We start from the raw sequence: 27389 nt of genomic DNA, 5'->3' as shown, positions 1-27389 counted from the left end.
CCTGCTTCAGATTCTGTGTCTCCCTCTCTCTCTGCCCTCCCCTGCTCGTGCTCTGTCTCTCTCTCTCTCTCAAAAATAAATAAATATTAAAAAAGTTTTAACTTAAAAATAAAACACCCCACTGAGACTATAGGCAAAGCTTTTTAAAGTAATTTTTGAGGGGTGCCTGGGTGGCTCAGTCGGTTAAGCGGCTGACTTCGGCTCAGGTCATGATCTCGTGGTCCGTGAGTTTGAGCCCGTGTTGGGCTCTGTGCTGACAGCTCAGAGCCCGGAGCCTGTTTCAGATTCTGTGTCTCCCTCTCTCTGACCCTCCCCTGTTCATGCTCTGTCTCTCCCTGTCTCAAAAATAAATTAAAAAAAAAAAAGTTAAAAAAATTTTATAAAAATAAATAATTTTTGAAACCATTCTCTTTGTGACTGCATTTTTTTTAATGTTTATTCATTTTTGAGAGACAGAGCGTGAGCAGGGGAGGGGCAGAGAGAGGGAGACACAGAATCTGAAGCAGGCTCCAGACTCCAAGCTGTCAGCACAAAGCCCGATGCGGGGCTCAAACTCACGAGCCATGAGATCGTGACCTGAGCTAAAATCAGACGCTTAACCAACTGGGCCACCCAGGCGCCCCATGACTGCAGTTTTAATGTTGCAGTTACCTGGGCACTTTTAGCAGCACCTGGGCAATTACTATTAATTCAGGATAATTGCTTCACATACATTGCAAAAGTCCAGTGTGCTTATTTCCTTTTCAATGAAATTTTTAACCTAAGTTTGATTACCTTATGAGACTAATGGGTATTTTGGAAAAAAATGCAAATCTATTTTATAGAAAGATACCAAATCAACACATGAACTTATGAACTTCATCCTTAATTAAATAAGTGTCTTTAGGGGAAGTAGCTGTTTCCAGCCAATAAAGGCTCTTTAGTTAACCGTTTTGTTTTTATTCTATTCAAGTGTTTAATTCTATCAGTTTGGTAAATCACCTGTGCATGCTGTGTATTTCTGGGAAGCTCAGGATCTCTGTATGAGTATTTTGATGTGTTCTGTGTGAAGAAATATGATGATGCTATAATCAAGGCCACTTTGCTTCTAGCTACCTATAGCATCAATGATAAAAGTAGACAGGAATGAGATACTTAGGATGGCATCTCTGTATTGTGGTTGGAGAAATGATCAATATCCTCTGAATGTCTCTGGCATCTTCCCTTCCACGACTTTCGTTCAGACTTTCATTATCTTGCTGGATTACTGCAAAGCCCCTGAAGTGGTATCTTTTTAATCTCCTGTCTTTCCTTTCTTCAGCCCAGACTTCATGCTATTTCCAAATAAATCTTACAGGCACACAACTCCCACAGCATCACTGTCTCACTCAAGAGCCTTCAGGGACCCCCCATTGTCAACCAAAATCAATAGCATTCGGGGCCCAGGTGTTCAAGAGCCTTCTAAATGTGACCCAAACACACTTTTCAAACTTTTCTCTCAATCTTTGCCTGGATGTATTATATGATTTCAATCAACCGGACTGTTTGCTGTTCCTCGGGGATCCCTCATGCTCCCACTTCTCCAAGCCATGGCTGTGATCTTTTTTCTATGATGACTATTGTCTTAGTCTGTTCTATGGTGACCATTGTCTGCTGTAACAAAAATGCCATAGGTGTGTGGCTTAAACCACAAACATTTATTTCTCACAGTACTGAAGTCTAAGAAGTCCAAGATCGGGGCATGGGAAGATTTGGTGTCTGGTAAGAGCCCGCTGCCTGGTTCATAGACAGTGTCTTCTTGCTGTGTCCTCACATGGGTAGTGCTTGGACAGGGCTGCACAAGAAGAGAAGTCCCTCACTGCAGGAGAACGTCCGGAGGTTACAGTGGGGAGGCAACCATCCAGAAGGGGAGGAGGGCAAGGGGACTCCCAGGGAAGGAGAGGATTGGAGAGTGGCCTTATGTGACCAGGTGATATGTCTTTGGGTCAGAGACCTCTGAAGGGCCACAGCAGCTTACAACCAGAAGGTTCTACCTTATCAATGGCCAGCAGATGTGGGGGTCAGATTTCACCAGGTATGCAAAGCAGTTAAGGCTCTAAATGGTTAAAAATCTGTTTGTCTGGGCTATTTTTTTAAATAACTGGATGTGTAAAATTTTGATGGGATGCAAGTAAGTTTTTGAACTGATAGATCTCAATCTACAGAGCAGTAATAAACAACCTAGGGGTCAATACCCACAGACCATCTTTGGCTCATTTATATAACATTTTGGGCAATAAGTAGCAGTCAGTGCCAAAGCAACCGTTTACAAATTAAGTATTAAACACTTAAAATTTAGGAGGTGCTCCAGCAAATGACTTGACATATCCTTTGGAATTATAAACTGGGAAAGAATGAAACCGATTTGATTGGTGATGGCAGTACTTACCATCACTCGCTCTCCCCACTCTTTCCCAAATAAATCCATGGGAACTCCAATCAGAGTTCAACTTAAGGTGCCCAAACCACAGTATTACCCAGTATGATAGAAAACAGAGACCCCTCCCAGCGCTATGATCGCACTAATGGTGCCCCCTAGTGGTTACCGTGTAGCTTAGTTTCATGAAGGGACTTCCTTCCAAATGGAGGAGATGAAAATGTTGGGTAAAATGTATTATTCTTCCATGAAGTGGTACACCATTAGACTTGTTTATGTAATCACAATTTAAAACGACACACAATTTTTTCCGTCCAACATAAAATGTCCCACAATTTATATTATTCCCCCACAGAGTCCATCTTCTTTGTTTTAATACTGAAGCTCCTACAATTTGGACTCATTTTCTACTGTCCAGGGTTGATAAATACCTCAATTATTTGTCTGCATATAAGTCCAGAAACACAAGCAGAGATTCTTTTTTAAAACAATGAAACTTAGCATTTTAGAAATTCACAAGTCCCTTAAGAAGTTTCTGGGATATGGGGCGTAATAAAATACAAGATTTTGATTACTGCTTAATAGTCCTGGGGATGTTTTCTAAGTTAATTTGAAGAGGTAGTTTTAAGTATGTGACTCTTGATATTTATTTTCTGTCCAACAAATATTTACTGAGAACCCTTTCTATGTGCAGGCATTGGACCAGAAAATGGGGACATGGCCCTAAGCAAGTTCGATGTGATTGCTGCCCTAATGATACCGGGAATGTCTCAGTGGTCACGAAGCTGCCCCAAACCTTTGATCCCAAATTGAAGATTCTGACAAGGTAAGGCAAAAATAAGTCATTTTACAATTTTATTTTCTTCTGGTCTGGGCTTCCCTGAGGCTGGAACTGATTGACTTCAGTTGCAAATCCTGCCAGAGAGAAAGTGCTTTTTTTTTTTTTTTTCTTTTTTTGGGAAGGCAATTGATAGCTGTGTAAGATATCACTGGTCTGAGGACTCGAGTTTAAGCTCCAATTTGCTTCACCCAAGTCCTTGATCAGCCTCGAGGAGGCTGGTTCGTGGAATCCCACAGTCTGACTTATCAAAATATCCATTTGACCTTGAAAACATTCTTGCTGATGCCATGCAGCTAGAACACAAATGAGGTATTTGAACAAAGTGTTTGCATCAGTGACTCTAAATTGACACAGACTCTGTAGGTTGCCTAGGATGAGAAACGTCTCTAAGGCTCATTTTATTTGGTGCCTGCAGGGTTTTGTTATTCTCTGGGCTAGAAGATGACAAACAGCATGTTAATTAAAGAACTGACATCCTTCGATTTACTCTTTTCTCACTACTCAGAATATTCCTCCTCCCCCAGCTCTCATCCCCACTCCTACTATTCCCAAAGAAATGTAAATGAAAGGTTTCGTAGTTTTTACATGAATAATTTTGGGACAGATCCTGTTCTTCTCATCAACCACTTTACAGCAAAGTCCAATTGGGTGCCCTGTTATGTTAAATTTTGATCTTTTTAACATAAGAAAAATCATTGTGATAAAGGTTAATGCCTCCTTAATATTTATACACTTGAGTCATAATGAAAATGTATTTTGAAATTCTGAAATCTTGAATTAATATGACAACGTGCACAGACTGTGTGTCACCATTTGTAATTCATTAGCACATACTTTACAATATATTAGCATCAAATGTGGAATGCTCTGTCGTGATCCTGGCAAGCCTGTGAGTTTCAACCTCGTGGATCCTCTAGCACTTTAAGGTTTTGACATAGATGTCCAGAGACAATTCCAAATGATTCTTGCAGATCAGGAATACATTAATTTACCCAGCAACCTGCTAGGTATAATATATTACCCTGAGAAACACGCTTACCTAGCAGTCATCCAGCATATGTTTGTCTAGGTTCGAGCAGATTTTGAACACCAGACTGCCATAATGTAAATGAATTGTGACATGATCCTGGTAAATTGGGAACTGCATCTGCTGTACTGCACCTGGCGTGTGTCCCCCTTGCACAGTGAGTCCGCAGATGATTAACAGTCACTACAACTCACATCATTTTGAAATAGTGCCTGGATAGCCCCACATGTATCGTCAGGGGCTCCTGCAACAGATGGAAATCTAACAGTGTCATAGATTTCATAAGTTTGTTCTTTGCTGATGCTAAAACCCCCTGGAATATTTATTTTAATGACCTGTTCTCCTGGGCATCTGAAAACCAGTCTCTGACTGACAGATCCACACAGTGTCCAAAACAGTGATTTAATGGCTATACTTAGCTTGACTATCACCTCAAAACACTTAAATCTTAGCTCTTAAAAATTCCCAAATCTCCAAACATCCTTTGGCATCATAGAATATTCAGAGTTCCCCTGAGCTTAAAAACTTTTGTGGGAGCATAGCTCAGGAGTTCATGTTTAAAAATATTTATAAGGAGGGGCGCCTGGGGGGCCTCAGTCGGTTAAGCATCCAACTCTTGATTTTTGCCCAGGTCACGATGTCACATATTTGTGGGTTTGAGCCCCACACAGGGCTCCTTGCGGAGCCTGCTTCGGATTCTCTCTCTCTCTCTCCCTCCCTCCCTCTCTCTCTCTCTGCCCCTCTCCCCCCACCCCACCCCCGTGCTCAGTCTCTCTTTCCCAAAATAAATCAACAAACTTAAAAAAATAAAAATAAAATAAAAATATTTATAAGGATGTTTCTGGTTTTATAATTATTAAAGAGAAAGCTGAGTCATCTGAATTTTAGAACTGACAGGGCTGCTTCATATGTATTATTATTGATCTCTGTGACCTAACTCTTTACAACTGTAGTACAGTATTTATGATCCATTGGGCGGTGTGTGTGCATAAGTGTACGTGTGTGCATGTGCACATCTGTATATGCACACAGATCTTCATGCGACACAGAAAATACGCAATTGGATGCATGAGTGTGGTCTTGTCTTTGTGATTGTCGTTGCCTGTACATGTCAAGTTGTTCTCGCTTCCTCCCTTTGAGCGATGACAGACAGCTTTGTCCTCAGCTCATCCCCGCCCTGCTGCTTCGTCTCTCCAGCAGTGTGTCCAGGACTGCTAATTTCTTCTCAATATCCAGTTTGTCTCCTCTTTGGTAATATAATGCTGGGTTTTAGCTAGACACATTACACATTGCTGCCCACCAAAATACACAGTTTCCAATCTTCCTTGCAGCTAGGTGTGAACAAATGACTGCATTTTAGACAACAAGACATCAAAGAACCCTCCTTAGACTCCTTCCATCAACCTGCTGCCTGGAACACCAACTCAATGGCTTGAGCTCCACAGCCATCTTGTGCAAATATCAATGAGATCTATATAGTGACCTAGAAGGAGACTTGTGCTCCGAAAGCCAGGGATCCTCACCAGTCTCTGGCTGCCTATCTTCAGGGTATGTTATGTAAGAGAGAAGTAAACCGCGATCTTGTTCAAGGCATTGGTGTTTCTGCTGTCGTGTGTGCAGGCAAATTGAATACCAACTGATGAAAGTGCCCTGGCCCTTTCTTCCATTTCTTCCACACCTGCCCTTCATGCCATCTGTCTTCCGCTCTGTGCCCTACCATCCACATTACTGTTGTGCTCCTGGGAGCCATTTCTTACCTGTCTAGTACCCTTGACTGGTCACATGAAGCCAAGATCTGATGATGGCCTCTATATCCCATCCTTATCCCTACCTCTGTGTCTCTGGAAGTTTCTCTTCATACAGCTATTATGGTGGACATCAACAGACCCAAACTTGTATTGTGCCATTAGCAACCCAAACAGCAAGGGAGCATCTGCCCTACATCTCTGGAGGTGAAATCTCAGACAATTGTCCGAGTGGCTGCTTTGGGTCATCTGCTTATCCCTGAAGTTGATATTGATTAGGGAGAAGGGTAATGTGGTTTGCCAGGTTCAAGTTATACCCAGCCATGTGGATAGGACAGAATGGGTTCAGCCTCTACATGAACTAACCATATGGAATGAGGGTCCCTACAAAAAAAGAGGAGTTCCAAAAGAAGGTGAAAAACTGCTAAGAAGGCAAAAGAAGGGAAGGCTTCTATCACTGCATGATCTCTTCTCACAGGTGAGGAAACTGAGCACAGAGAATTTTATTTTCCCAAGGACACACAGGAAGTAGGTCACGGAGCTGGGATTCAAATCTAGTTCTGTCTGACTCTAGAGTCTCTGTGCCCTAACCAACTGCTGAATTATGTTCTTTTATACAGTACTAAAAAGTAATCATTAAGACTCCAAAATTTAATTGATGGGGGCACCTGTGTTTCTGTCGGTTGAGCAACCAACTCTTAATTTCAGCTCAGGTCATGATCCCAGGGTGGTGGAACCGAGCCCCATGATGGGTTCCATGCTCAGTCCGTGGAGCCTGCCTGGGATTCTTTCTCTCTCTCCCCCTGCCTCTCTCTCCAGGTTATGCTTCCTCTCTCTCTCTCTCCAAAATAAAAAACAAAAAGCAAAACAAGAAACAAAACAAAACAAAATTTAACTGATGAACCAGAAAAAAAAGAAAAATAATTAATTTGTCTAAATTTGTGAGATGGGCCTAAGACTATGATCTGAATTGCCACCTATATCCAACCTAAACAAGATAAGTCTCCTTACCACAGAAGTTTATTATTCCTTTTTATACATTGTCCATAAACAAACAAATAAAAACATATATAGGTCACTTTGTGCCTTCAGGGGTTTTATTGTTTCCTTTTGGGGGGGAACTTTATTCATTACACAGGTAGTCCACACAGAGCTATTTTCTAAATGATGCTCAGTTTTTTAATATCTTTTCCCAATTAAACATAATCATACCAACCTTAAACTACCCAAATGAATCCCTATGTACCTACACTATACTTGTCTTCGTGTTCTTTTTCATTTATTTTGTTTTAATTTAGTATCTTTTCATTTTTTTTTTTTTTTACTTTTTAATTTATTTATTTATTTGTAGAGAGAGACAAAGCACACGAGCAGGGGAGGGACAGAGAGAGAGGGAAAGAGAGAATCCCAAGCAGGCTCCACATTGCCAGCACAGAACCTGATATGGGGCTCAAACCCGCAAACTGTGAGATCGTGACCCAAGCCGAAGTCAAAAGCTGGATGCTTAACCAACTAAGCCACTTTGGTGCGCCTAGTAACTTTTTTTTTTCTAATTTGAGCACAGTTGACACAAAATGTTACACTAGTTTCAGGTGTATAACTTAATGATTCAAAACCATAATGAGATATCATCATAAGTCAGAATGGCTAAAATCAAAATGACAAGAAATAACAAGTGTCGGTGAGGACGTGGAGAAAAAGGAACCCTCATGCATCGTTGGTGGGAACGTAAATTGGTAAAGCCACTACAGAAAACAGTATGGAGGTTCCTCAAAAAATTAAAAATAGAAATACCATATGATTCAGTAAATAATTCTACTACTGGGTATTTACCCAGAGACATACAAAAACACTAATTCAAAAAGATTTATATACATCCCTGCTTATGGCTGTTTATTGCAGCATTATTTACAATAGTCTAGACATGGAAGCAACCTAAGCATCCAGCAATAGATGAATGGATGAGGAAAATGTGGTGTGTGTGTGTGTGTGTGATATTACACAGCCATAAAAAGGATAAGATTGTGTTATTTGAGACAACATAGACTGACCTATAGGGTACTGTGCTAAATGAAATAAGTCAGTCTTAGCATTGCTCTTAATACTGGTCATGCTTTTTTGTTTCCCTAAGACAATACAGACTACCCTACCTACATAACTACATAAACATTGAAAGCTATGTTTAAATGCTCATCCACAGGAATCCTAAAGATGTAAACCATGGATGTCACCACTAAGGGATTTGTGTGCAGGGAATCACCCTAGAGATCATTAAACCCAATCATTGCATTTCACAGATGAGAGAAATAAGTTAAGTGCCTTGCCCAAAATCACTCCACTGGTTTGGCAGATTTGGGGGACTAGGTAACATTAAACCATTATGCATATTATTCCATATCTCATTTACCATGCACCATTAGGTCTTCCTCTTCAGAGATACAACCTCCTCTGAGACTTTGTTGGCCACAGAATTCAAGTTTGCCCTGGCATACTAGCCATGTGGTTAATATAAAGGTAAAGCAAATACAGCCAAATTCCAAGTAATATAAAGGTGCCACTGAAAAATGCCAGGAGATTTTTAATGATGGATTTAAGTATGCTTCTTGAATCTTGTACAGAATCTCGTTTTCATCATAGGCAAATAATACAACCACTGTAGTAGTAAAAATGAAATTAAAGAAAGAGAGGAAGGAAGGAAGGGAGGGAGGGAGGAAGCAAGGAAATTATGATAAAAGAAGGGAAAAATAGGTCCTTGCAAATGACTGTTAAAAAATTGTCCAGATAATTCTGGTGTGCTGTTTTTCTACTACAAAACACTTCTTTTCTTTTTCTTTTAATAATCCCCTTTCTAAAGCTGTTCAAAATTCATTAAATTGTCATGTTGTCACGGTATTCTTATCTCCAAATGTGAATTAACTACATGTTGACTTGAAGAAACATTTTTTTCTTCTATAGTGTTATGCCCGTATTGCTAGTGAGGAGATTTGCACCACCCTGAAAACTCTGAAGTAATAAAATTCTATTAATCATAGTGCTGTAAAGTTTCCAAGTTTATCTTCATGTTCATGGTCAGAAACCTAAATGGGTTTTTTTTTCAACTGTAGCAATTTCACTGGAATAATAGAGTTCTATAGTGGTGACATACATCTCTTAATTAAGGTTATTTGTCAGAATTAGGTATACCAAGATATACGTTCTAATTTAGTATACCATAAAACATATTCTGGTCTTGTTTTCACTTAAGTTCAGGAACTCAAGTCCTGAGATTGAGTATTTCCTCTTAGGCCAAGAGTGGCAAATAGTTTTCATCCGAAGACCCAGCTTCATTATACCTAGAAATAGATATCGGGAAGGTTTGTGCATCTGTTTCCAGGCCCTGGAGGGAAATAGAGCTGTTATCAACAAGTAACGTCTCCCACAGACTAACAAGCGAGAGGTAACATTGTGTAGCGCATTTACACTCTCCAAAAGATAGTTCTTATTGTCTGTTTTCTTTCTTGTTGTTTCAATTTTAATGTTTATCAAACTCACCCATGTACATGGTTAGAAATTGTAATAGTCATGGTTAGAAAGCCCAACAGGAAAACAAAGGCTTATAATAAAAAACAATAGTCTCCTGGTCCACCTTTTCCCACTCTTGATTTACCACTCCAGAAGACAACCATTCCAAGTTCTTGGGCTTTTCTTCTCTATTTGCCTCTGCAGTTCCCAGGGTTGTTACTCACAGAGGACAGACTGACTCAGTCAGTTGGGTAGCTCATGGGGGTGCCAAGCTTCTAGGAACAATGGCTAAAGGCATGTGACAGGCTGCCCTAAGAAAAGAAAATGTTCAACACTGCTTGTTCCACTGGTGCAGGTGCCGCTCGGAAATACAACCTTGTGGCCGCCCTCCAGAGCTGCATGATTCTGCCATGCCCTCACCAGCCAAATGGTTTCCACATGGGGCCCCTTCCTCAAGGTGTCTACTTCCAAGTCAGACTCTCACGGGAGCGAGCCTGGTAGTGGAGGCCAGGTCACATATAGCTGTGCCAGCCGCCAAGGACACTGGAACAGAATTTGGGGTTCATTTGGGGGATACAGGGCTCAAATGACAATAAATTTCCCAAAGATAGTAAGATGTCATTCAAAAGGAGCTGGACGGCCCAAGAAATGACAAATATCTACCATAGCTTTCTAATGAACGAGTTGATTATACTGTTTTTCAAATTTGTATTTTATTTTATTAAAGTTTATTCATTTATTTTGAGAGCGACAGAGACAGCACAAGTGGGGAAGGTGCAGAGAGAGAGGAGACAGAAAACCCCAAGCAGGCTCCGCACTGTCGGCACGGAGCCTGATGTGGGGCTTGAACCCACGAAACTGTGAGATCATGACCTCAGCAGAAGCCAAGTCAGATGCTTAACAGACTGAGCTGCCCAGGAACCCCTAATTTTGTGTTTTACATATTACCTGGGCTATCCTCACTGTTGAAGATAATCATAACTTCCCCAGATACAGACTTCTCTTTCATCCACCCATATATATAAACATATAATATTGTTTTGATAGATCAGTATTTGAGTTTACACGATTCTATCCACATAAACATTTTCCCTGAAATTAATAATTATTTCTTTTTTTTTCATTTGATAGGTTTCTCTATACCTGTCATGAGGGCATTCTAAATTTTTATTTCAGAATTGTAATTTCTGAATTTCTGGTGTAGTATTTTAAAATTTCTAGGTGATCTATTTTGTTTTCTACGTGTTCTCTTTTTATAACCTGTGTGTGTGTGTGTGTGTGTGTGTGTGTAATGTTTTTTCTTATTTCCCTGAAGAGAATTACTGTTTGTTTTTCTTCTGCTTCTTATGTTGTTTCTTTTGTCTGTGTTACCTTTTCTATTTATTTTGGTCTCTCTGATGTTAAAAGTTGCCCTCCCTCAAATCTCTCATCATTCTTATTTTGGCTCCGATTTAAGAAAGAGGCCTTAATAGTGTGAGACAGAGTAGGGCTTCTTAAAGACTGGGCTTCCCGGGGCGCCTGGGTGGCGCAGTCGGTTGAGCGTCCGACTTCAGCTAGGTCACGATCTCGCGGTTTGTGGGTTCGAGCCCCACGTCGGGCTCTGGGCTGATGGCTCAGAGCCTGGAGCCTGTTTCCGATTCTGTGTCTTCCTCTCTCTCTGCCCCTCCCCCGTTCATGCTCTGTCTCTCTCTGTCTCAAAAATAAATAAACGTTGAAAAAATAAATAAATAAATAAATAAATAAGTAAATAAATAAATAAAGACTGGGCTTCCCTGAAGGATAATTGAGAAGAACACAGGGACTCCCAAGTGTCAACATTTTATTTTTTTCCTCATTTTTCTCTTCAGCTGATCACTTTCCTCCGAGAGGACTCCTCTAATATCCTGTCCTTAAATGTGGCTGCCAGCATCCTAAGAGCTGAGCCATGGAAGAGGATGTTTAGAAAAGAGGCTTTCATTCAGTTCTGTGTTTGGTATGGTAGCCTTCATTCTTTCTGCTGAATGCCCTAAGTCCAGAGACCTCTGGCTTGGCATCTCCAGAGAATAAACCTTGGATTTTCTGCCAGCTTCATGAAGAGGCAGTTGTCCAGCTGGAGAAAGGACCTGGGTTACCATCTACATCCTGTGTGGATTTTCAACCAACCCTCTTGTTTTCTTCCCTACCTGTTCTCTTATATTCTGAAGTACTTGTCGGAGTCAGTTCCTGAGCATTTTTTTTTAAATCCTTGGCATGGGTTGATATGCTTCTTAGATTTAGCCCTAGTGGGCTTAGATTTCAGCTTCCTGTGGTCTGTGGAGTTGGTCTCCATTTATCCATTAATCATCCAGCTGCTAAAATTACACCGCTGTCTTCTTTCCTATTGTGCCTGTGCTCTCTCTCCTCCTCCTCTCTCTCCAACTCTGTAGGTATCTCCTTCTCCCCTCTTCTTCTCTCTCACCGTGTGTGTGTGTGTGTGTGTGTGTGTGTGTGTGTGTCTGTAATCCTTTACTGTCATTGTGGAGTTGTAGGAAGGAAGAATAGGTAACGTATGTTCCAATCTTCCACATTTCTGTGTTAATTAGAAATCCTTTGCTAGGAGCCCCTGGGTGGCCCAGTTGGTTAAGCATCTCATTCTTGATTTCTGCTCAAGTTGGTTAAGCATCATCTGACTTTTGGTTTCCACTCAGGTCATGATCTCAAGGTTCATGAATTCAAGCCCCACGTCAGACTCTGCGCTGACAGTGAGGAGCCTGCTTTTGATTCTCTGTCTCCTTCTCTCTCTGCCCCTCCTCCTCTCACACACTCTCTCTTTCCCTCTCAAAATAAATATACATTTAATAAAATTAAAAACAAAGAAATCCTTTGTTACATATCTTTTCTTGAAATCTTGTCAACATTTACCATATAGTACAACAAACAGAATGGAAATTATTTTTTTCACAGTTTACAAGTCCGCTTTTATCAACTTTTAACAAATCAGATCTTCAGTAGGAATGAACTGGTTTTCCTCTTGGACATTTAATCATTATGTTGAGACTTGGGTGGGGCCTCAACTCCTTTCTCTTTCAATCTCAATTCAATGTTAATAGCTAAATATTAAGTCTCTCCCTGTTATGCAATTATGTAATTATATAAGCAACAAGTTTCAAAAAACATCAAAAAACACAAAGTAAAAAAAATTGCTGTTCCTTTTTCAAAGTAATATGTAAAATTCACTTTTTTTCAGTCCCACTAGGCTCATTTGCAAGTATCTACCATATCTTTGTAAGCACTGTCAACATTTTGGTCTGTAGGCTTCTAGGAATTTTTAGGTTTATACTTACATATGCAAGTTTAGATTTGTTTCCCCCAAAGTATAGGATCATGCTATACATGCCACTATTAAACTTGCTCTGTTCTTTTTTGTCATAGACTCTGGGTCTGGAGTTCTCTCTTGTCCAGCAAGAGAGTGGATGCAGAAAAAAATGCAAGAGAGGCTAATGTCCAGGAGAAGACAAGAGCCCCAAGTAAGGGCCCTTGCTCCGTTTTTATTAGGATCAGAAGACTTACAAGTGTGATAGATGTGCAAAAGGAGACAATGAAACCATGAACATCAACTCATGGGCGTGAGGGAAAGGGGGTTTCGAAGATATGTGGTGTTCGGGGTTTGGGTCAATACAAAATAAAATCCTGACACTGGGCAGATGGTTGTTTAAGGCAGACATGAGGTGCCACCTCTGTTTACCTAAACTTGCCTAGCGGACAAGAAAGACAGAACATGCTACCTCAGGGTCAACAAGTCACCTTTCTTTTGCTAATTATCTCTGCTCCTGGAAACTTTGCCCTGCTGTGGTCTAAAGTCCTGTTTACCTGTTTACCTGTTTTGGTCATTGCTTCCTGTGAAAGTAGCTTTCTGCTATAGTACTAAGTTGGGGACGTTTCCACCCTGAATACCTAATCTTACTTACCTAATTTTGGATGCTTTCATCCTGAGATTTCCTATTCCTGTAGGCCTTGTTAACCCATGGGTGCAAGCTCAGGGAATTCCTAAGCTTGTTCCCCACACGTTTTTACTTATTGGTATATTGACAACATTTTTCTAAGTTAATATTTTTTATATACCTCATTATTTTGAATGGGTATTGAGGTAGTTTTAAGATACATTCATAAATAAAATAAGTCTACTAATTCTTGATACTCCTTTCCAAAAGGTGTAGCATAATTCCCCTCTTCTGAGTGTGGGCTTTGTGACTAACTTCTAATGAACAGAATATGGCCGAAGTGACACTATGTGATGTCTGAGAATAGATCGTAGAAGGCATTGCAGCTTCCCCTTTGCACTCTCTCTCAGACCACTCATTTAAAGAGAAGCCAGTTCTGTGTCACCAGGACACTCAAGCAGCCCTAAAGAAAGGCCCATGTGGCAGGAAACTAAGGCCCTCTGCCAATAGCCAGTGAGGAAGTGTGGCCCTCTGCCAATATCCAATTGAGTGAGCCATCTTGGTAGTGGATCTGCCAGCCCCAGTCAAGGCTTCCAAAGAATGCAGCCCAATGCTCTGGTTTCTCTTCAGATTGCATAAATCTTTCGCCTTTTACCAAAGAATGCAGCCCTGACTGACATCTTGACTGTAATATCAGGAGACACCCTGAACCAAAACCACCCAGTTATCTTGCTTTCTGATTCCTGACCGACAGAAACTATGGTATACTACATGGTTGTTATAAGCTTCTATGTTTTGAAGTAACTTGTTACACAGCAGTAGATAACTGATACAGTTTTGGTACCTGGAATTTGGGTGCTGTCATGTTAAAACCAAAATATGTGGAAGTGGCTTTGGAACTGGGCAGCGAGAAAAGGCTGTCAGGGCTTTGAGGAAGAGTGTTAGTAAAAGCCTAATGAAACTATTACTAGAGGCCTGATTGCCATTGGGAGGCTGTGGGTGAAGCCTCAAAGGAAAGTGAACAAAAGCTGTATGGAAACTGGAGAAAAGGGGATCCTTGAGATGTAATGGCAGAAAACTTAGTATACTGTTCCCTGTAGTAATCTGGAAAGTAGAAAATGTACCTAATGAACTGGGTAGTGTAGCTAGATAGATTTTCAGGTAAAGTGCTGTAGGTGTCACCTGGTTTCTTCTTGCTGTTTACGATAAAATGTGAGAACAAAGAGAGAAACTAAAGAAAGGATTGTTACACATGACAAAGCTAGACTGGATGGTTTTGGAGATGCCCAATGCTTCCAAATGGCAAACCAAGCTAAAATTAATAAATGGCTTCCCATCAAAGATCAAATCAAGGCCACTTCCAGGAAAAACATGGTCTAGAGATGAGGCTGAGGGGTAGCTATAGAATACCTTGTTTATGACCACAGAAAGATCGAACTAAGATGGCGCCTCAGAAAACTGTTCAAACAACAGAGCTTTAAAGATGCTTAGGGATGTTGTTCTTCCATAGTTCAACGGAAGCCCAAGGTAGAGAAAATTTACCTTGAAGAGATTTGTGGGTGTGGCTTTTGTTGAATGAAGGGAACCTCAATACAATTCATAGGAGGCCAACAGTTTTCTAAAAAATAATTATAATTACAGAAATATTACCAGCTCAGACTGAAGGAGACAGAGATAGTACACAATGAAAAGAAGCATTTGGAACTCCAAAATTTTACTGAGAAAATTACACAGCTCCAATACAGCCTACCTTGTAAGGAAAAGGAAGGATTAATCCAAAGAGGTCATCAAGAACCCAGGTTGTGGAGCCAAGAGCCACAGAGGATCATTCTCGGGCAGGAGTAAGATTGAATTTGAATCAAGACACTTAACATGTGGCTTAGAACAATGATTGCTTTGGGCCTCCCATTTTCCTTCTTTTTGAACAGGAATGTCTACAGTGCTTATCCTTTGTCCATCCTACATAATGTACATTGAGGGTGTATGTGAGCAGATACCTTGTCTCTTTAGTCCACAGTGCCTGAGATCAGAGGAAGTGTACTCAAGGAGCTGCACTTAAGGAATGACACCTGGGAAGCTTCAGCCATACCTGGACCAAATTAACATGATATCTTTCTGAACTTTAAGCTGATACTGTAATGGGTTGAGACTTGGGGGTGAAAGGGAGTAAATTTGAAAGGGATGAGTATATTTTCTTTTATTTAATCAATCAGTCAATCAATCAATCAATCAATTATTTGAGAGAGAGCAAGAACAATCAGGGGAGAGGGGCAGAGGAAGGAGAGATCTAGAATCTTAAACAGGTTCCATGCTCAATGATGAACCTGACACAGAGATTGATCCCACATCCCTGGGACCATGACCTGAGCCGAAGCCAAGAGTTAGAAACTCAACCGAGTGAGCCACCCAGGTGCCCTGGGATGAGTATGTTTTCTATGTGAAAATAATTTTAATTTGTGGCCAGGGAACAAGTTGGAGTAGTTTTAAAATATGTCCCCAAATCACTCAACACTCTTCCCTCCAAAAAGTGGAGACAAAATCACTTTCTCTTGAGCTTAGACTGGACTTGATGACTTGGAATATTAGAGCATTGGTAGAATATTGATATTGTAGAATACTGCAGAAATGATAGTGTGCAAATTCTAATGCTAAGTCATAGAAGCCAGCTTCATTCTTGCTCTTAGATCACTCATTCTGGGAGAAGCAAGCCGCCATGTCACTCAGAATGCTCAAGTAGCTCTAGGGAGAGGTTCGCATGGTCCATGTGGAGAGGGACTGTGGTCCTCTACCAACAGACATGTTGGGGAGCCATGTTGGAAGCAGATTCCCCAGTCCCAGTCAAGCATTCAAAGACTGCACTCCCGGCAAACATCTTGACTGTACTCTCATGATCGACCCTGAGTTAGAACCATCCAGCTAAGCCACTACCAATTCACCACCCTCAAAAACTCTGAGATAATAAGTATTTGTTGTTTTGAACTGCTAATCTGGGGGGGGGGCGGTAACTTATTACCCAGAAATATGTAAAGAAATATATTGTCCTCCCTCCTTCTTTTTTTGCAAATATAAACAATGCTGCAACAAGCCTCTTTGCATATATATCTTTATGTTCTCAAGGTATTATTTCTGTAGGATAAATTCTTAAAATGGGAATCTCTGGCTATGCCCATTTTAATGTTTATTTATTTTTGAGACAGAGAGAGACACAGCATGAGCCGGGAAGGGGCAGAGAGAGAGGGAGACACAGAATGTGAAGCAGGCTCCAGGCTCTGAGCTGTCAGCACAGAGCCCGACGCGGGGCTCGAACTCACGAACTGTGAGATCGTGACCTGAGCTGAAGTCAGACGCCCAACCGACTGAGCCACCCAGGCGCCCCTCTGGCTATGCCCATTTTAAATTGATATAGATATTGTCAAATTTTCTCCCCCAAATAATTGTAACAATTTACACTCTCCCAAGCAGCAGATGAGAGTGTCTCTATATCTTTGCTAATTTTAAATGTTATTAGTCTTTCTAATTTTTCTCAATCCTATGAGAGAAAGTATGATATTTTTTTAATTTATATTCCTTAACTTTTGCTGAGGGTGAGCTTCTTTTTGTTTTTATGGCTTGAAAAAACACCTTGCTTATTTCAGATGAAGTTTTCTTTGCACTCTTCTCTTCCTGGATCCTTCTTCTTCCACAGTGCCTTTCACATGGCATAAATGGGCAGTTTCTGAATGGATGAATAATGGAATAATTGAAATTCAGATATGCAGAAAGTCTTCATTTAACCCCATGGGATTGACTTTTAATTGGGGAAAAAATACCTTAGCAACCAATTATTTTAATTAGCCTTTCCCTTCCCCTATATCACTATTTGATTATCATTCAAGTATTCTCTGACAAAGCTCTTTATTTTACAACCTGCTCAGGTCAATCTTTTTGTTTTTTGTTTTTTGTTTTTTTTTCTTTTTTAAAAAAAATTTTAAGCTCATTTATTTTGAGATAAAGAGGGTGTAGGCAGGGCAGAGAGAGAAGGAGAGAGACAGAATCCCAAGCAGGCTCTGCACTGTCAGCATGGAGCCCAAGGCAGAGCTCAGACTCCCGAACCGCAAGATCATGACCTGAGCCAAAAGAGACACTTAACCAACTGAGCTACCCAGGCACTCCAGGCTAACTTGTTTCTAAAAGTGGCCATATACTTTTCCTTTCTAAATGTGTTAAATACAGCAGAATAGCTATGTAACAAATACTAACACTAGTTAACAACAATAATGATGCTAACTGCAGCTATTATTAAGCACCTACAATGTGACAAGTTCATTATATACATAACTGATCTAATTTAACATTTCTACATCCTTCTATTATTTCCTACTGTAGGAATGAGGAAACTAATACACAATGAGGGCAAATAAATTAAGTGGTAGAGCTGAGATGCAGACTCTTATCCATATGAATTCAAAGCCCACATTCTCTCTATAATGCTCAGCTGACTTTCTAGGAAATAAACATTTATATAGTTGTTTTCACATATCATATGTTCAAAGAAAAAGGAGGGTTCAAGAAGAGAAAAATATTGCACAATTTTAAGTAATGAACACTGAAATTATATTTTTCTTACCCAGAGGGCAACTGCTTACTGCTGTTGATTCCCTGCTCAGAAGAATGAACATTTTTTTTCCTTCATGGTTTGCAAACTTAATTCAGCCATCAATGGGTAAGTGACTTACACCCAGTTAAAGTGAGGAAATGCAATTGAAACACTTAACTATGAAAAGAGAAAAAAAGAAAATGTGGTTTCCTTTCAGTGATCATCAGTCACTACCATCCAAGGATTTATGTCAAGCTGAGAAAATTCCCCCAGTCTGTTCAGAAATAAGACTGCATAATGAATTTCAACACAGCACTATGATAATGAGATTGATGCCTTCTTTACAAAGCAATTTACAAACTTTCAGAGGTAATTTGGGTTTCTGGATGTTGAGGTCACCGCAGACGGAAGGCGAGTATATTGTTCAGGTACACTCCAAAATGGTCCATCATAATAATGTGAATTTAATTTTTAGAAAAGATAACTCCCCTAAATTGTCAAAAGTTGTTTCTAACAAGCCTCGTATGGAATTACAGTGCCGTAGAATGAAGCCATGGGGAAAGGAAATGGCACTGTATGTGAGAGTAATATGAACTAGATTCACGCTGCATACTTCTCGGATTCTTTTTCTGGACATATCTAAGAGGCTTCATGATTTTAGTCTGGGGAAAAAAGGGAGAGGAAAATGTTTGGGTTTTTTTTTTTTATTCCTGATTGAAAATGGCAAACTCACGTTCCCTCAATGCTGAACTCAGATACCTCCTAGAATGATGTTTTATTATGGGCATAACCACTCGTATTCAGTAGCAACAGCAACCGTGCTAACGTGTTTTCTACCTGCAACAAAAAGAGGCATAATGATGGCAACGCGATGAGGAGTCTCGCGACACAAAGTACCTAAGCAACGAGGGTTCTGGGAGTCATTTTTCTTCAACCTGTGTGTTGTTCCACGTGATCATTGAAGGGTGACACTAAAATGGATAAAACACTGGTATCTCTCTAAAACAGGGGCTGCATACCCTCACAGTGATGACAGAAGGTTTATTCATTAATATTTGTTTGAAGTACTTTTTCATGTATCTCTAACTCAATTTTATTCAGCCAGCTGCGCGTTAACAATTGTTTATAGGATAACCAGAACACATGACACTCAGAGATACACAGAAAGTAATTTTCAATTCATAGAAGTCATTTCGGTAAAATTAAATAACAGCACAATAACAATAATTGAGTTTCCTAATATGAATTTCTGTGTTCTGAGTATATTTTAAAGCCCTATTGTCTTATTCTATAAATGGCTATATTGTGTTCTTTGGTTTGTATAGTGGGGACTCATGTTTAGCCTAATAAGGATATGAATGGTTACATATAGAAATAGTGATAGATATTTATATATACGTGGGTTAGTATAGACATAAATATGTCCTTGCTTTGTCAGATTAGAATCAATGACACTCGAGTAGCAATGAACGTACCCATTGCTCGTATCTCGGTTTCTAATTGCACTTTAAATAAAAGGCAACATAGATCCTTGGAGAAATAGCAGATTCTAGCACAGAAGCAGAAAATCTACATATACAGAATGAGCCTGGAGCATCGTGTAATGCCAGAAAGCAATGAGGTGCTCTCAAAATACAAAACTAATCTAAACCCCACACTACTGAAGGTATGTGTCAAAGGAACATAGAAATTAGCTGAAAGAACTCCCAATGGCCAAATCTAGAACAATTTGAGAAACAAAATAAAGTCGTTTTGGATTATAAGTCAAAATATACAATAAATATCCACAAGTCCATGCTGATATAAATAAATGGAAGAGATGAGACAAATCTGTGCAAAAGAATTTCAAATAGTTTTTATAAATATTCTACCCTTAAGGAGGTGATAGAGTAGATTCCCTATTCCTTAAGTGTCAGCCGCACATAATGACTTTCTTCTAAAGAGTACAGGATGTAGGGGTGCCTGGGTGGCTCAGTCGGTTAAGCGGCCGACTTCGGCTCAGGTCATGATCTCGCGGTCCGTGAGTTCGAGCCCCGCATGGGGCTCCGTGCTGACAGCTCAGAGCCTGGAGCCTGTTTCAGATTCTGTGTCTCCCTGTCTCTGACCCTCCCCCGTTCATGCTCTGTCTCTCTCTGTCTCAAAAATAAATAAACGTTAAAAAAAAAAAAAAAAGAGTATAGGATGCAAAGGGTGGGGGGAGTAACTTTACAGTGGCGAGAACTAACGAACACCAGGGGACCAAGATCAACATCAACATAAATCATGTTGATAGCAGGTACTCTCAATACAGTGTGCTGAAAATGACGGTTTGTTTCTTTGATCTTCCTCCACCAAACCTATAACCCCAGTCCAATCAGTAGGAAAACACTAGACAAATTTCATTCAAGGGACATTCCACAAAATACCTAACCAGCACTTCTCAAAACTTTCAAGATCATTGAAAACAAGGAAATTCTTAGAAACCGTCACAGCCAAGAGATGCTCAAAGAGACATGATAACTAAATGTGTTATCCTGGATGGGGTCCTGCTAACGAAATGTGTTATCCTGGATGGGGCCCTGCAACAGAAAAAATTAGGTAAAAACTAAGAAAATATGAGTAAAATATGGACTTTATTTAATAGTATTATATCTGTATTGGTTTATTAATTGTAACAAATGGACCATACTAATGTACGATGTTAATAATAAGGTCTACTGGATGTGGGGTATGTGAAAACTCTTTATATTATCTTCACAATTTCTCTGTAAATCTAAAACTCCTAAAATAAAAGGCTTATTTTTGTACATATTTTTTTATTTTAGAGAAATAGAGAGAGAAAGAAGGAAAGAAAGAAAGAACGAAAGAAAGAAAGAAGGAAAGAAAGAACAAAAGAAAGAAAGAAAGAAAGAAAGAAAGAAAGAAAGAAAGAAAGAAAGAAAGAAAGAAAAAAGAAAGAAAAGAAAGAATCTTAGGCAGGCTCCATACTCAGTGCAGAGCCTGACAGGGGGCTTGATCCCACGACCCTGGGATCATGACCAGAGCCAAAATCAAGAGTTGGATGTTCATCCAACTGAGCCACCCAGGGGTCCCAAGGTTTATTTTTTTTTTTAAGTCACAAAAATGGAACAGCAGAAAACATACCCATCTTGACTTTGGCCTGGGTGAAAGGAAATTCTTTCTCTGGAAATTTGTATCATAAGTTGTCCCTACACTTATTTTTCATTCATTCATATTACCCATGTTGTGTGAAAAGTCTCCTGTGAAGAATTTAATGTAGAGTGGTTCAGGATTGAGTATGCCCTAAGGAAACTCCAAAAGCAGATGTAAATCCTCTCTGGAAGAATTTAACCTCAATGTGGTTTCAAAGATGTCTCAGAAATAAATTCCTCCCCCCAAATTATCTCATAGTCAAAAGTCATAAAACACACACACAAAACTAAGACAACATGGTAAGAACTAGCAGTAATAGATCTTGAAATTTTTGAGATTGGAATCATAAAACACAAAATAAAAAATGACTATGATTAATATGTTTAAAAATTAAGAGAACCTTGAACATTTGACACAGAAAAGGTAATTATAAAAATTATAAAAAGTGACAAAGATGATTTGCAAATTAACCAAATTAAATTTATTTTATTTCAAATTAAACAAATCCTTGTTGAGTACCCACTCTATGCTAGGGCATGTACTAGATGTGTTCATGTACATAATCTATCTTATTTTCAACAACAAGTAATTATATTAAAGTGCTAAACTTGTAAATTTCCATCTTAAAATATTTTTCATTATTTTGTTTTCTCTCTACTATCTGAAAACTTTCTTCTGATCTATTGTCTAGTTCACAAATTCTCTTTGTCGCTGTGTCAAACTACTATTACACACATCTGTTATGTTCTTAATTTTGGTTGTTAGTAATTTTTTTTTTTAATTTCTATTTGGTTCCTTTTCACATCTGTCAAGTCAGTTTTTATACTTACTTCTCCCTAAAGATTTCTTCAATTTTGTCATTTGTTTCTTTAAACATGCTATTCATAGTTTTATAATTTTTGTCTGATTCCAGTATCTACGGCATCTGTGGTTCTGTTTCTGTGGTCTGTAGTTTCTCTTGTTTTTCCCTGATGGTATCTTGTTTCCTGGCCCTGGATTACATTTAGGTATGTTCTGGTCATTTGATTTGAGTAATTATTCTTGGGAATAATTTGAGGCCTAGAATGATTTTAATCTTAACCAAAGAAAATTTTTGCTTGCTTCCTCCATGTGTCTTTCTTTTTTTTTTTTTTTTTTTTTTTTAACATTTATTTACTTTTGAGAGACAGAGAGGGAGACAGAGCACAAGCAGGGGAGGGGTAGAGAGAGAGGGACACAGAAACTGAAGCAGGCTCCAGGCTTTGAGCTGTCAGCACAGAGACCATCACAGGGCTTGAACCCATGAACCGTGAGATCATGACCTGAGCCACCCAGGTGTCCCCTCAATGTCTCTTGATCTACCAGTCCAATAATGCCTCATCCATGCTCAGAGATTGAGGGTGCCCCGAATTACCCAGGTGATCCAAAGCTGGGCTGCAAGTCAGTGAGGGTACTCATTTATTTCCACTTGACCGTTTTCCTGAGGGCAAAGCCTGTGGGGTTCCATTTTAAGGTAGAGCTCCCTACCTGGAGAGTGCTCAGGTTTTGTCTTTTGTCCCCTGTGCTTCCTTAGACCAATAAAACTGCTGCTCAGTTTTGTAGTTACTCCTTCCAGAGCATCAGATGCCTTCCAGGCAAAAGCAGCATTGAGTGCCTGGCCGACTTCTCTAAGTTCTTGCCCTTTCATAGACTTTGACCCAATAATTTCTCACTATCATATTGGCTCGGGACTTGAAAAGCTTCAACAGAGATGAGCTTCTGGAAAGAGTTGACCCCTGGCTGCAAATTTGTTTTCCCCACTGGGGACCCTTCACTTCAACATTGCCCCTGCCATGCCTGAGCCCAGGGAATAAGCTGTCTCCTCTATAAAACTTTAGCTCAAAACTGTACAAAATCTTCAGTTCCCCTTAACTTTTCGAAACCATAGTGCCAAAACACTAAGGGTCTACTATAAGAAAGCAAAGTACAAGAAAAAAATATGATTGGCATTTCCCAAAAAAATTGGTTTTGCTTTCCACAGTGAGACCTGCTGTTTAGAACTCCCATCAGGATCAGGAAGACACATTCCTTTGGCACCTGCCCCCCCCCCCCCCCCGGAGAGCTGAAACTAAGAGGTAAGGCCCTCCCATTTAGTCTGAATTCTCTTCGGGGGAGCAGCCCTCGCTAGGGCTAGAGAATGGATAGCACTGTGAACTGTAACGTGCTGAAAGGCCTCTCCCTGCCTGGCTAAGTGTCTGAGCTACACGCTTCCCTTGAGACGTCCGATCCCTCTTCCAACCCAGAGAAAATCAATGAGGATTTTGATAGGAGGAGACTTCCATAGTCCCTCTCAAATCACATGCGAATAATTTAGACTCTCTCACACTGCATGACCTTTTTTTTTTTTTTAATTTTTTTTTTCAACGTTTATTTATTTTTGGGACAGACAGAGACAGAGCATGAACGGGGGAGGGGCAGAGAGAGAGGGAGACACAGAATCAGAAACAGGTTCCAGGCTCTGAGCCATCAGCCCAGAGCCTGACGCGGGGCTCGAACTCACGGACCGCGAGATCGTGACCTGGCTGAAGTCGGACGCTTAACCGACTGCGCCACCCAGGCACCCCTGCATGACCTTTTACACTCAATGAAGGGCTTTGGCACACTGACCAGTCACCTGTATTTTGGGACTGTGCTGTCCAGTATGGTAGCCACCAGTCATGTGTGGCAATCAAACACTCGAGTACAGCTCTACGAACTGGTTGGGCTGCGGCATAAACACCAAGTTTTCAACACTTCGTATGGTAAAAAAGAATGTACAACATCTCAGTAATTTTTTTAGTAACTAAATGTTGAAATGGTACTCTGGATATATTGAGTTAAATAAATATATGATTAAAATTAACTTCACCTGCTTTTTTAATTTGGCTACTACAATTTTTAAAATTACATAAGTGGTTTGCATTATATTTCCACTGGACGGTGTTGTCTCGAGGGTGATCTTGGTTCTAAAGACTGAATTTCCTCTTCCTGAATAGTTATTTTCTCAACTAGGATATTTTTTTAAGTATCTCTAGAAAATTCCTTAGCTCCTTTCTGTTTTTTGGAAGTAGCATGATATAATAAGAAAAAAACACTTGGGTTCTAATCTCTATTTTTGTCATTAACTAGCAATTAAAGTAGTCAAATCATTTTATCCCTTTGGGTCTGAGTTTCTTTATGTAAAATAAAAGGGTTGGAGTGGGGAGACCTATATGGTTTCTTCCAGTTCTATGATTATTTGATTTGATTATAAAATTTCTTCTAAAATATTTTCCAAGGATAATATAGACTTAGGTTTGATTATAAACTTTCTTCTAAAATATTTTCCTGGATAATATAAACTTAGCTTTTTATTACAAAAATATGTAATTTTTGAACCTTCTTTTAAAAATTTTTTTAATGTTGATTTATTTTTGAGAGAGAGAGAGAGAGAAACAGAGTGTGAGCAGGGGCAGACGGACAGGGAGATACAGAATCCGAAGCAGGCTCCAGGCTCTGAGCTGTCACCATAGAGCCTAACACAAGGCTCAAACTCATGAACTGCAATATCAGGACCAGAGTGAAGTTGGATGCTCAACTGACTGAGTCATCCAGGTGCCCCGAACCTTCTTTTGAAGAAGATAAAAAAATAAATATTTCCCTTGTTAAAAGGACAGACATTAGGCTAATTTATACAACCTTGCATACGCTAAAGTGCGTGTTTATTTTCTGTGCCGCCATTGTAAGTTTTGCCATGAAAACTATTTTGTTAATTACAGTTTTTTCCATTTTTCAGGTTCAATCTATGGCTATGATTATTGTCTATTGTATACAATTGATCCATTAGCTTCTCCTCCATGGGTCATTCTCATTCCTCAGACATACATGTCTTCTATATTCTCTTTTGACCATTTCTGGTTATATTTTATATCTTATTCTGACCTTGCTGTGTCCTCTAATTCTCTTTCAGGGTTGAGCTCTCTTGCCATCTCATACCAGCACTCTGGTCACACTCTTCCACTCCTTTAGACTCAGGAACTTCCTGCTCTCCTCATCCTTTCCAAAACAATTTCATCTGGAAAGATATAATAATAGGTACATTTCAGGTAAATTGCAATCTGCAGTTACTTCTGCAAAGTGTTGGGGGTGAGGTGGTGGGAAGGTAGGTCTTTGTATTTTAAGCCTTAATTTGCATGCTGAAATGAAAACCTTTATTCCTATCAAATTGAACGGACTGTTTCTTTTTTTTTTTCTTAATGTTTATTTTTGAGAGAGAGAGAGAGAGAGAGAGAGAGAGAGAGAGCACAAGCAGAGGAGGGGCAGAGAGACAGGGAAACAGAGACTCTCAAGTAGGCCCCGTGCTGTCAGTGCAGTGCAAAGGGGATTGAACCCACGAATCCTGAGATCATGACCTGAGTCGCAACCAAGAGTCAAACGCCTAACCAACTGAGCCACCCAGCGGCCCCTCAGAGTGTTTCTGTTCTATATTTAAATTGTCTTAAACTCCATCACAGTATGTGAATTCTCACACATTTATGCTTTGCAAGCCCTGCCCACACCTATTCTTTCTTGTGAAAATGTGGCTTTAGACGTATCTACAGTTACCTATGCAAGATTCTGACCGCTCAAGAAACCTACTCAACCTTAACTTTTGGACAGAGTTTGAGAAGCACTGAATTTGGCATAAGACCATCTAGGTTCATTATCTTAGCCACACTTGAACTGGATGTATCACCTTGGACATAGCCATGATTCTAAGGTAATCTGCTAAAAGGAGCCCTAATAACACCTGTTACACACATGTCACATGGTACTTCTGAGCATCTAAAGGAAATAACCAACATGAAAGCACTTACCAACGGTAAAGCACTACTCAGTGTGAGTGATATTGGGCATCCTGAAACTTCATGAAATTTTGTTCCTAGTTCCATTTTCCCTTCTTTGGGTCAGAATAAATACACTGACCCATTGAGTTTCGACAAGAACTAAGAATATGACTGAAGGTTTTCAGAATAATGGAAAGTTTCAAGCTAAGACGAAACGGTCACTGTCTTCATTCAATCATAATAAGAGCTATGAAACACATATTAGAACTAATAACCTAAGTTACTTTACACAATTCATCTGTGAAACTCAATTTGTCAAGAAATAGTAAATGTTTTTTTTGAAATTCAAATGGAACCTGGGTGGAGGGATTAGGGTCAACGTTAAATTGCTAGTCATTTTAAGTAACAAATTCATGTTAATGTTATGAAAGTGGAGTGTAAAGAAAAGACTTTAGAATTAGATATTAATCAACTGGATTTTTGAAAAAGGCTCCTGCTCCTAAAATTGATGCAAAAATATTTTCCAAATAAATTTAAGTGCTGAAAAATATTATTCAAAGCATCTATAGAATATACACATGGGTGTACATGTATGTATGCATATATTCTTTCCTGTTATTTCTTTGAAATCAGAGCTACGAGACAGAGTTCTATCATCAATTATTCTTGGAATTTAGTGAAAAAAGAAAAGAATTTGGAATCAGTCACTCGGTTCCGTCCACCTTCCCTGGCTTAGGAGCTATTTCCTCCTCCCTAAAAAGGGAGGCAATCCTGTCTGCTCCGCCTAACTCGCAGAGTTGTGCTAAGAACCCAGTGCGCCTTATGGGAAAGGCAGGTACGGTTGCTGGTAGGATGATTAGAGGAGCCGGGCACTCAGCAATGCAGTTTTAAAAACCCCAGCTCTTCGCAGCTGGCGAAGAGAAAGGCAGTTCTCTTTACCCCAAATCTATTCCATTTTTGATACCATTTCAAATGTAGGTAAGAGGAAGGAGGGCCAGGGGCATTTAAGAAACCCGGACGCAGAAACTTCCTCTCCCCTCAGCTGTGTATATATACTCTTTCCCTTCGTCCGTCCGTTCAACAATATTTCTCAGACCCCTGTCGGGTTTGGGACCCTGGGCTAGGCAGCGACAGCCCCAAAGGGGAAAGGACCCAGAATGCCTGAGGAGCATTTCCCCGAAGGGGAAAGGACCCAGAATGCCTGAGGAGCCTTCGGTCTAGGGAGCACACACTGGACCCGTAACTGCAGGCCAGCGAGGACCCGGGCCCCAACCCCCAACCCCCGGCCCCGCCGCTGCCGAGCCCATCCCCCTACCCCTCCGCGGCGGCGGCTTGTTCTGGCCGCGTCCCCATGGCAACCAGTGGCGGCGCGGAGGGCCGGCTGCTGGCGGGGAGGGAGAGGCCCTAACGGCCTCGGCGGCCGCGGGGCGAGCGGACCCGGACGGCGGGAGCGCGGCGGCGGGTGGCGAGC

The 27389-nt window shown here is 40.2% G+C and overlaps 1 protein-coding gene and 1 long non-coding RNA gene across 6 annotated transcripts in view; one reads left to right on the top strand and one right to left on the bottom strand.

Moving 5' to 3' along the window:
• Window positions 1–1657: 1657 nt before the first annotated feature.
• On the bottom strand, window positions 1658–27350 carry LOC123601024. 5 transcript variants are annotated; one of them, XR_006713934.1, is made up of 5 exons: window positions 27234–27350; window positions 25035–25167; window positions 17030–17123; window positions 9930–10052; window positions 9347–9820 (listed from the first exon to the last, which is right to left on the bottom strand). It is a non-coding gene; the product is annotated as an uncharacterized LOC123601024 (long non-coding RNA). The 5 variants fall into 5 exon arrangements; XR_006713936.1 differs by lacking the exons at window positions 9347–9820; window positions 9930–10052 and adding an exon at window positions 1658–1837 and having other exon boundaries at window positions 27234–27346; XR_006713935.1 differs by lacking the exons at window positions 9347–9820; window positions 9930–10052 and adding an exon at window positions 8567–9340 and having other exon boundaries at window positions 27234–27346.
• Window positions 26614–27389, top strand: part of DEUP1 (deuterosome assembly protein 1) — an 83548-nt gene continuing 82772 nt past the window's right edge. Inside the window, exon 1 of the mRNA XM_045483642.1 lies at window positions 26614–26753. The gene's annotated coding sequence lies outside the window, so the exon portion shown is untranslated. The remainder of the gene's footprint in view (window positions 26754–27389) is intronic.

Source organism: Leopardus geoffroyi, chromosome D1 (genome assembly GCF_018350155.1).
Source record: "Leopardus geoffroyi isolate Oge1 chromosome D1, O.geoffroyi_Oge1_pat1.0, whole genome shotgun sequence".
NCBI lineage: Eukaryota > Metazoa > Chordata > Mammalia > Carnivora > Felidae > Leopardus > Leopardus geoffroyi.
The sequence above is the reverse complement of the archived record's forward strand: the minus strand, read 5'-3'. Positions and strand labels throughout refer to the sequence as shown.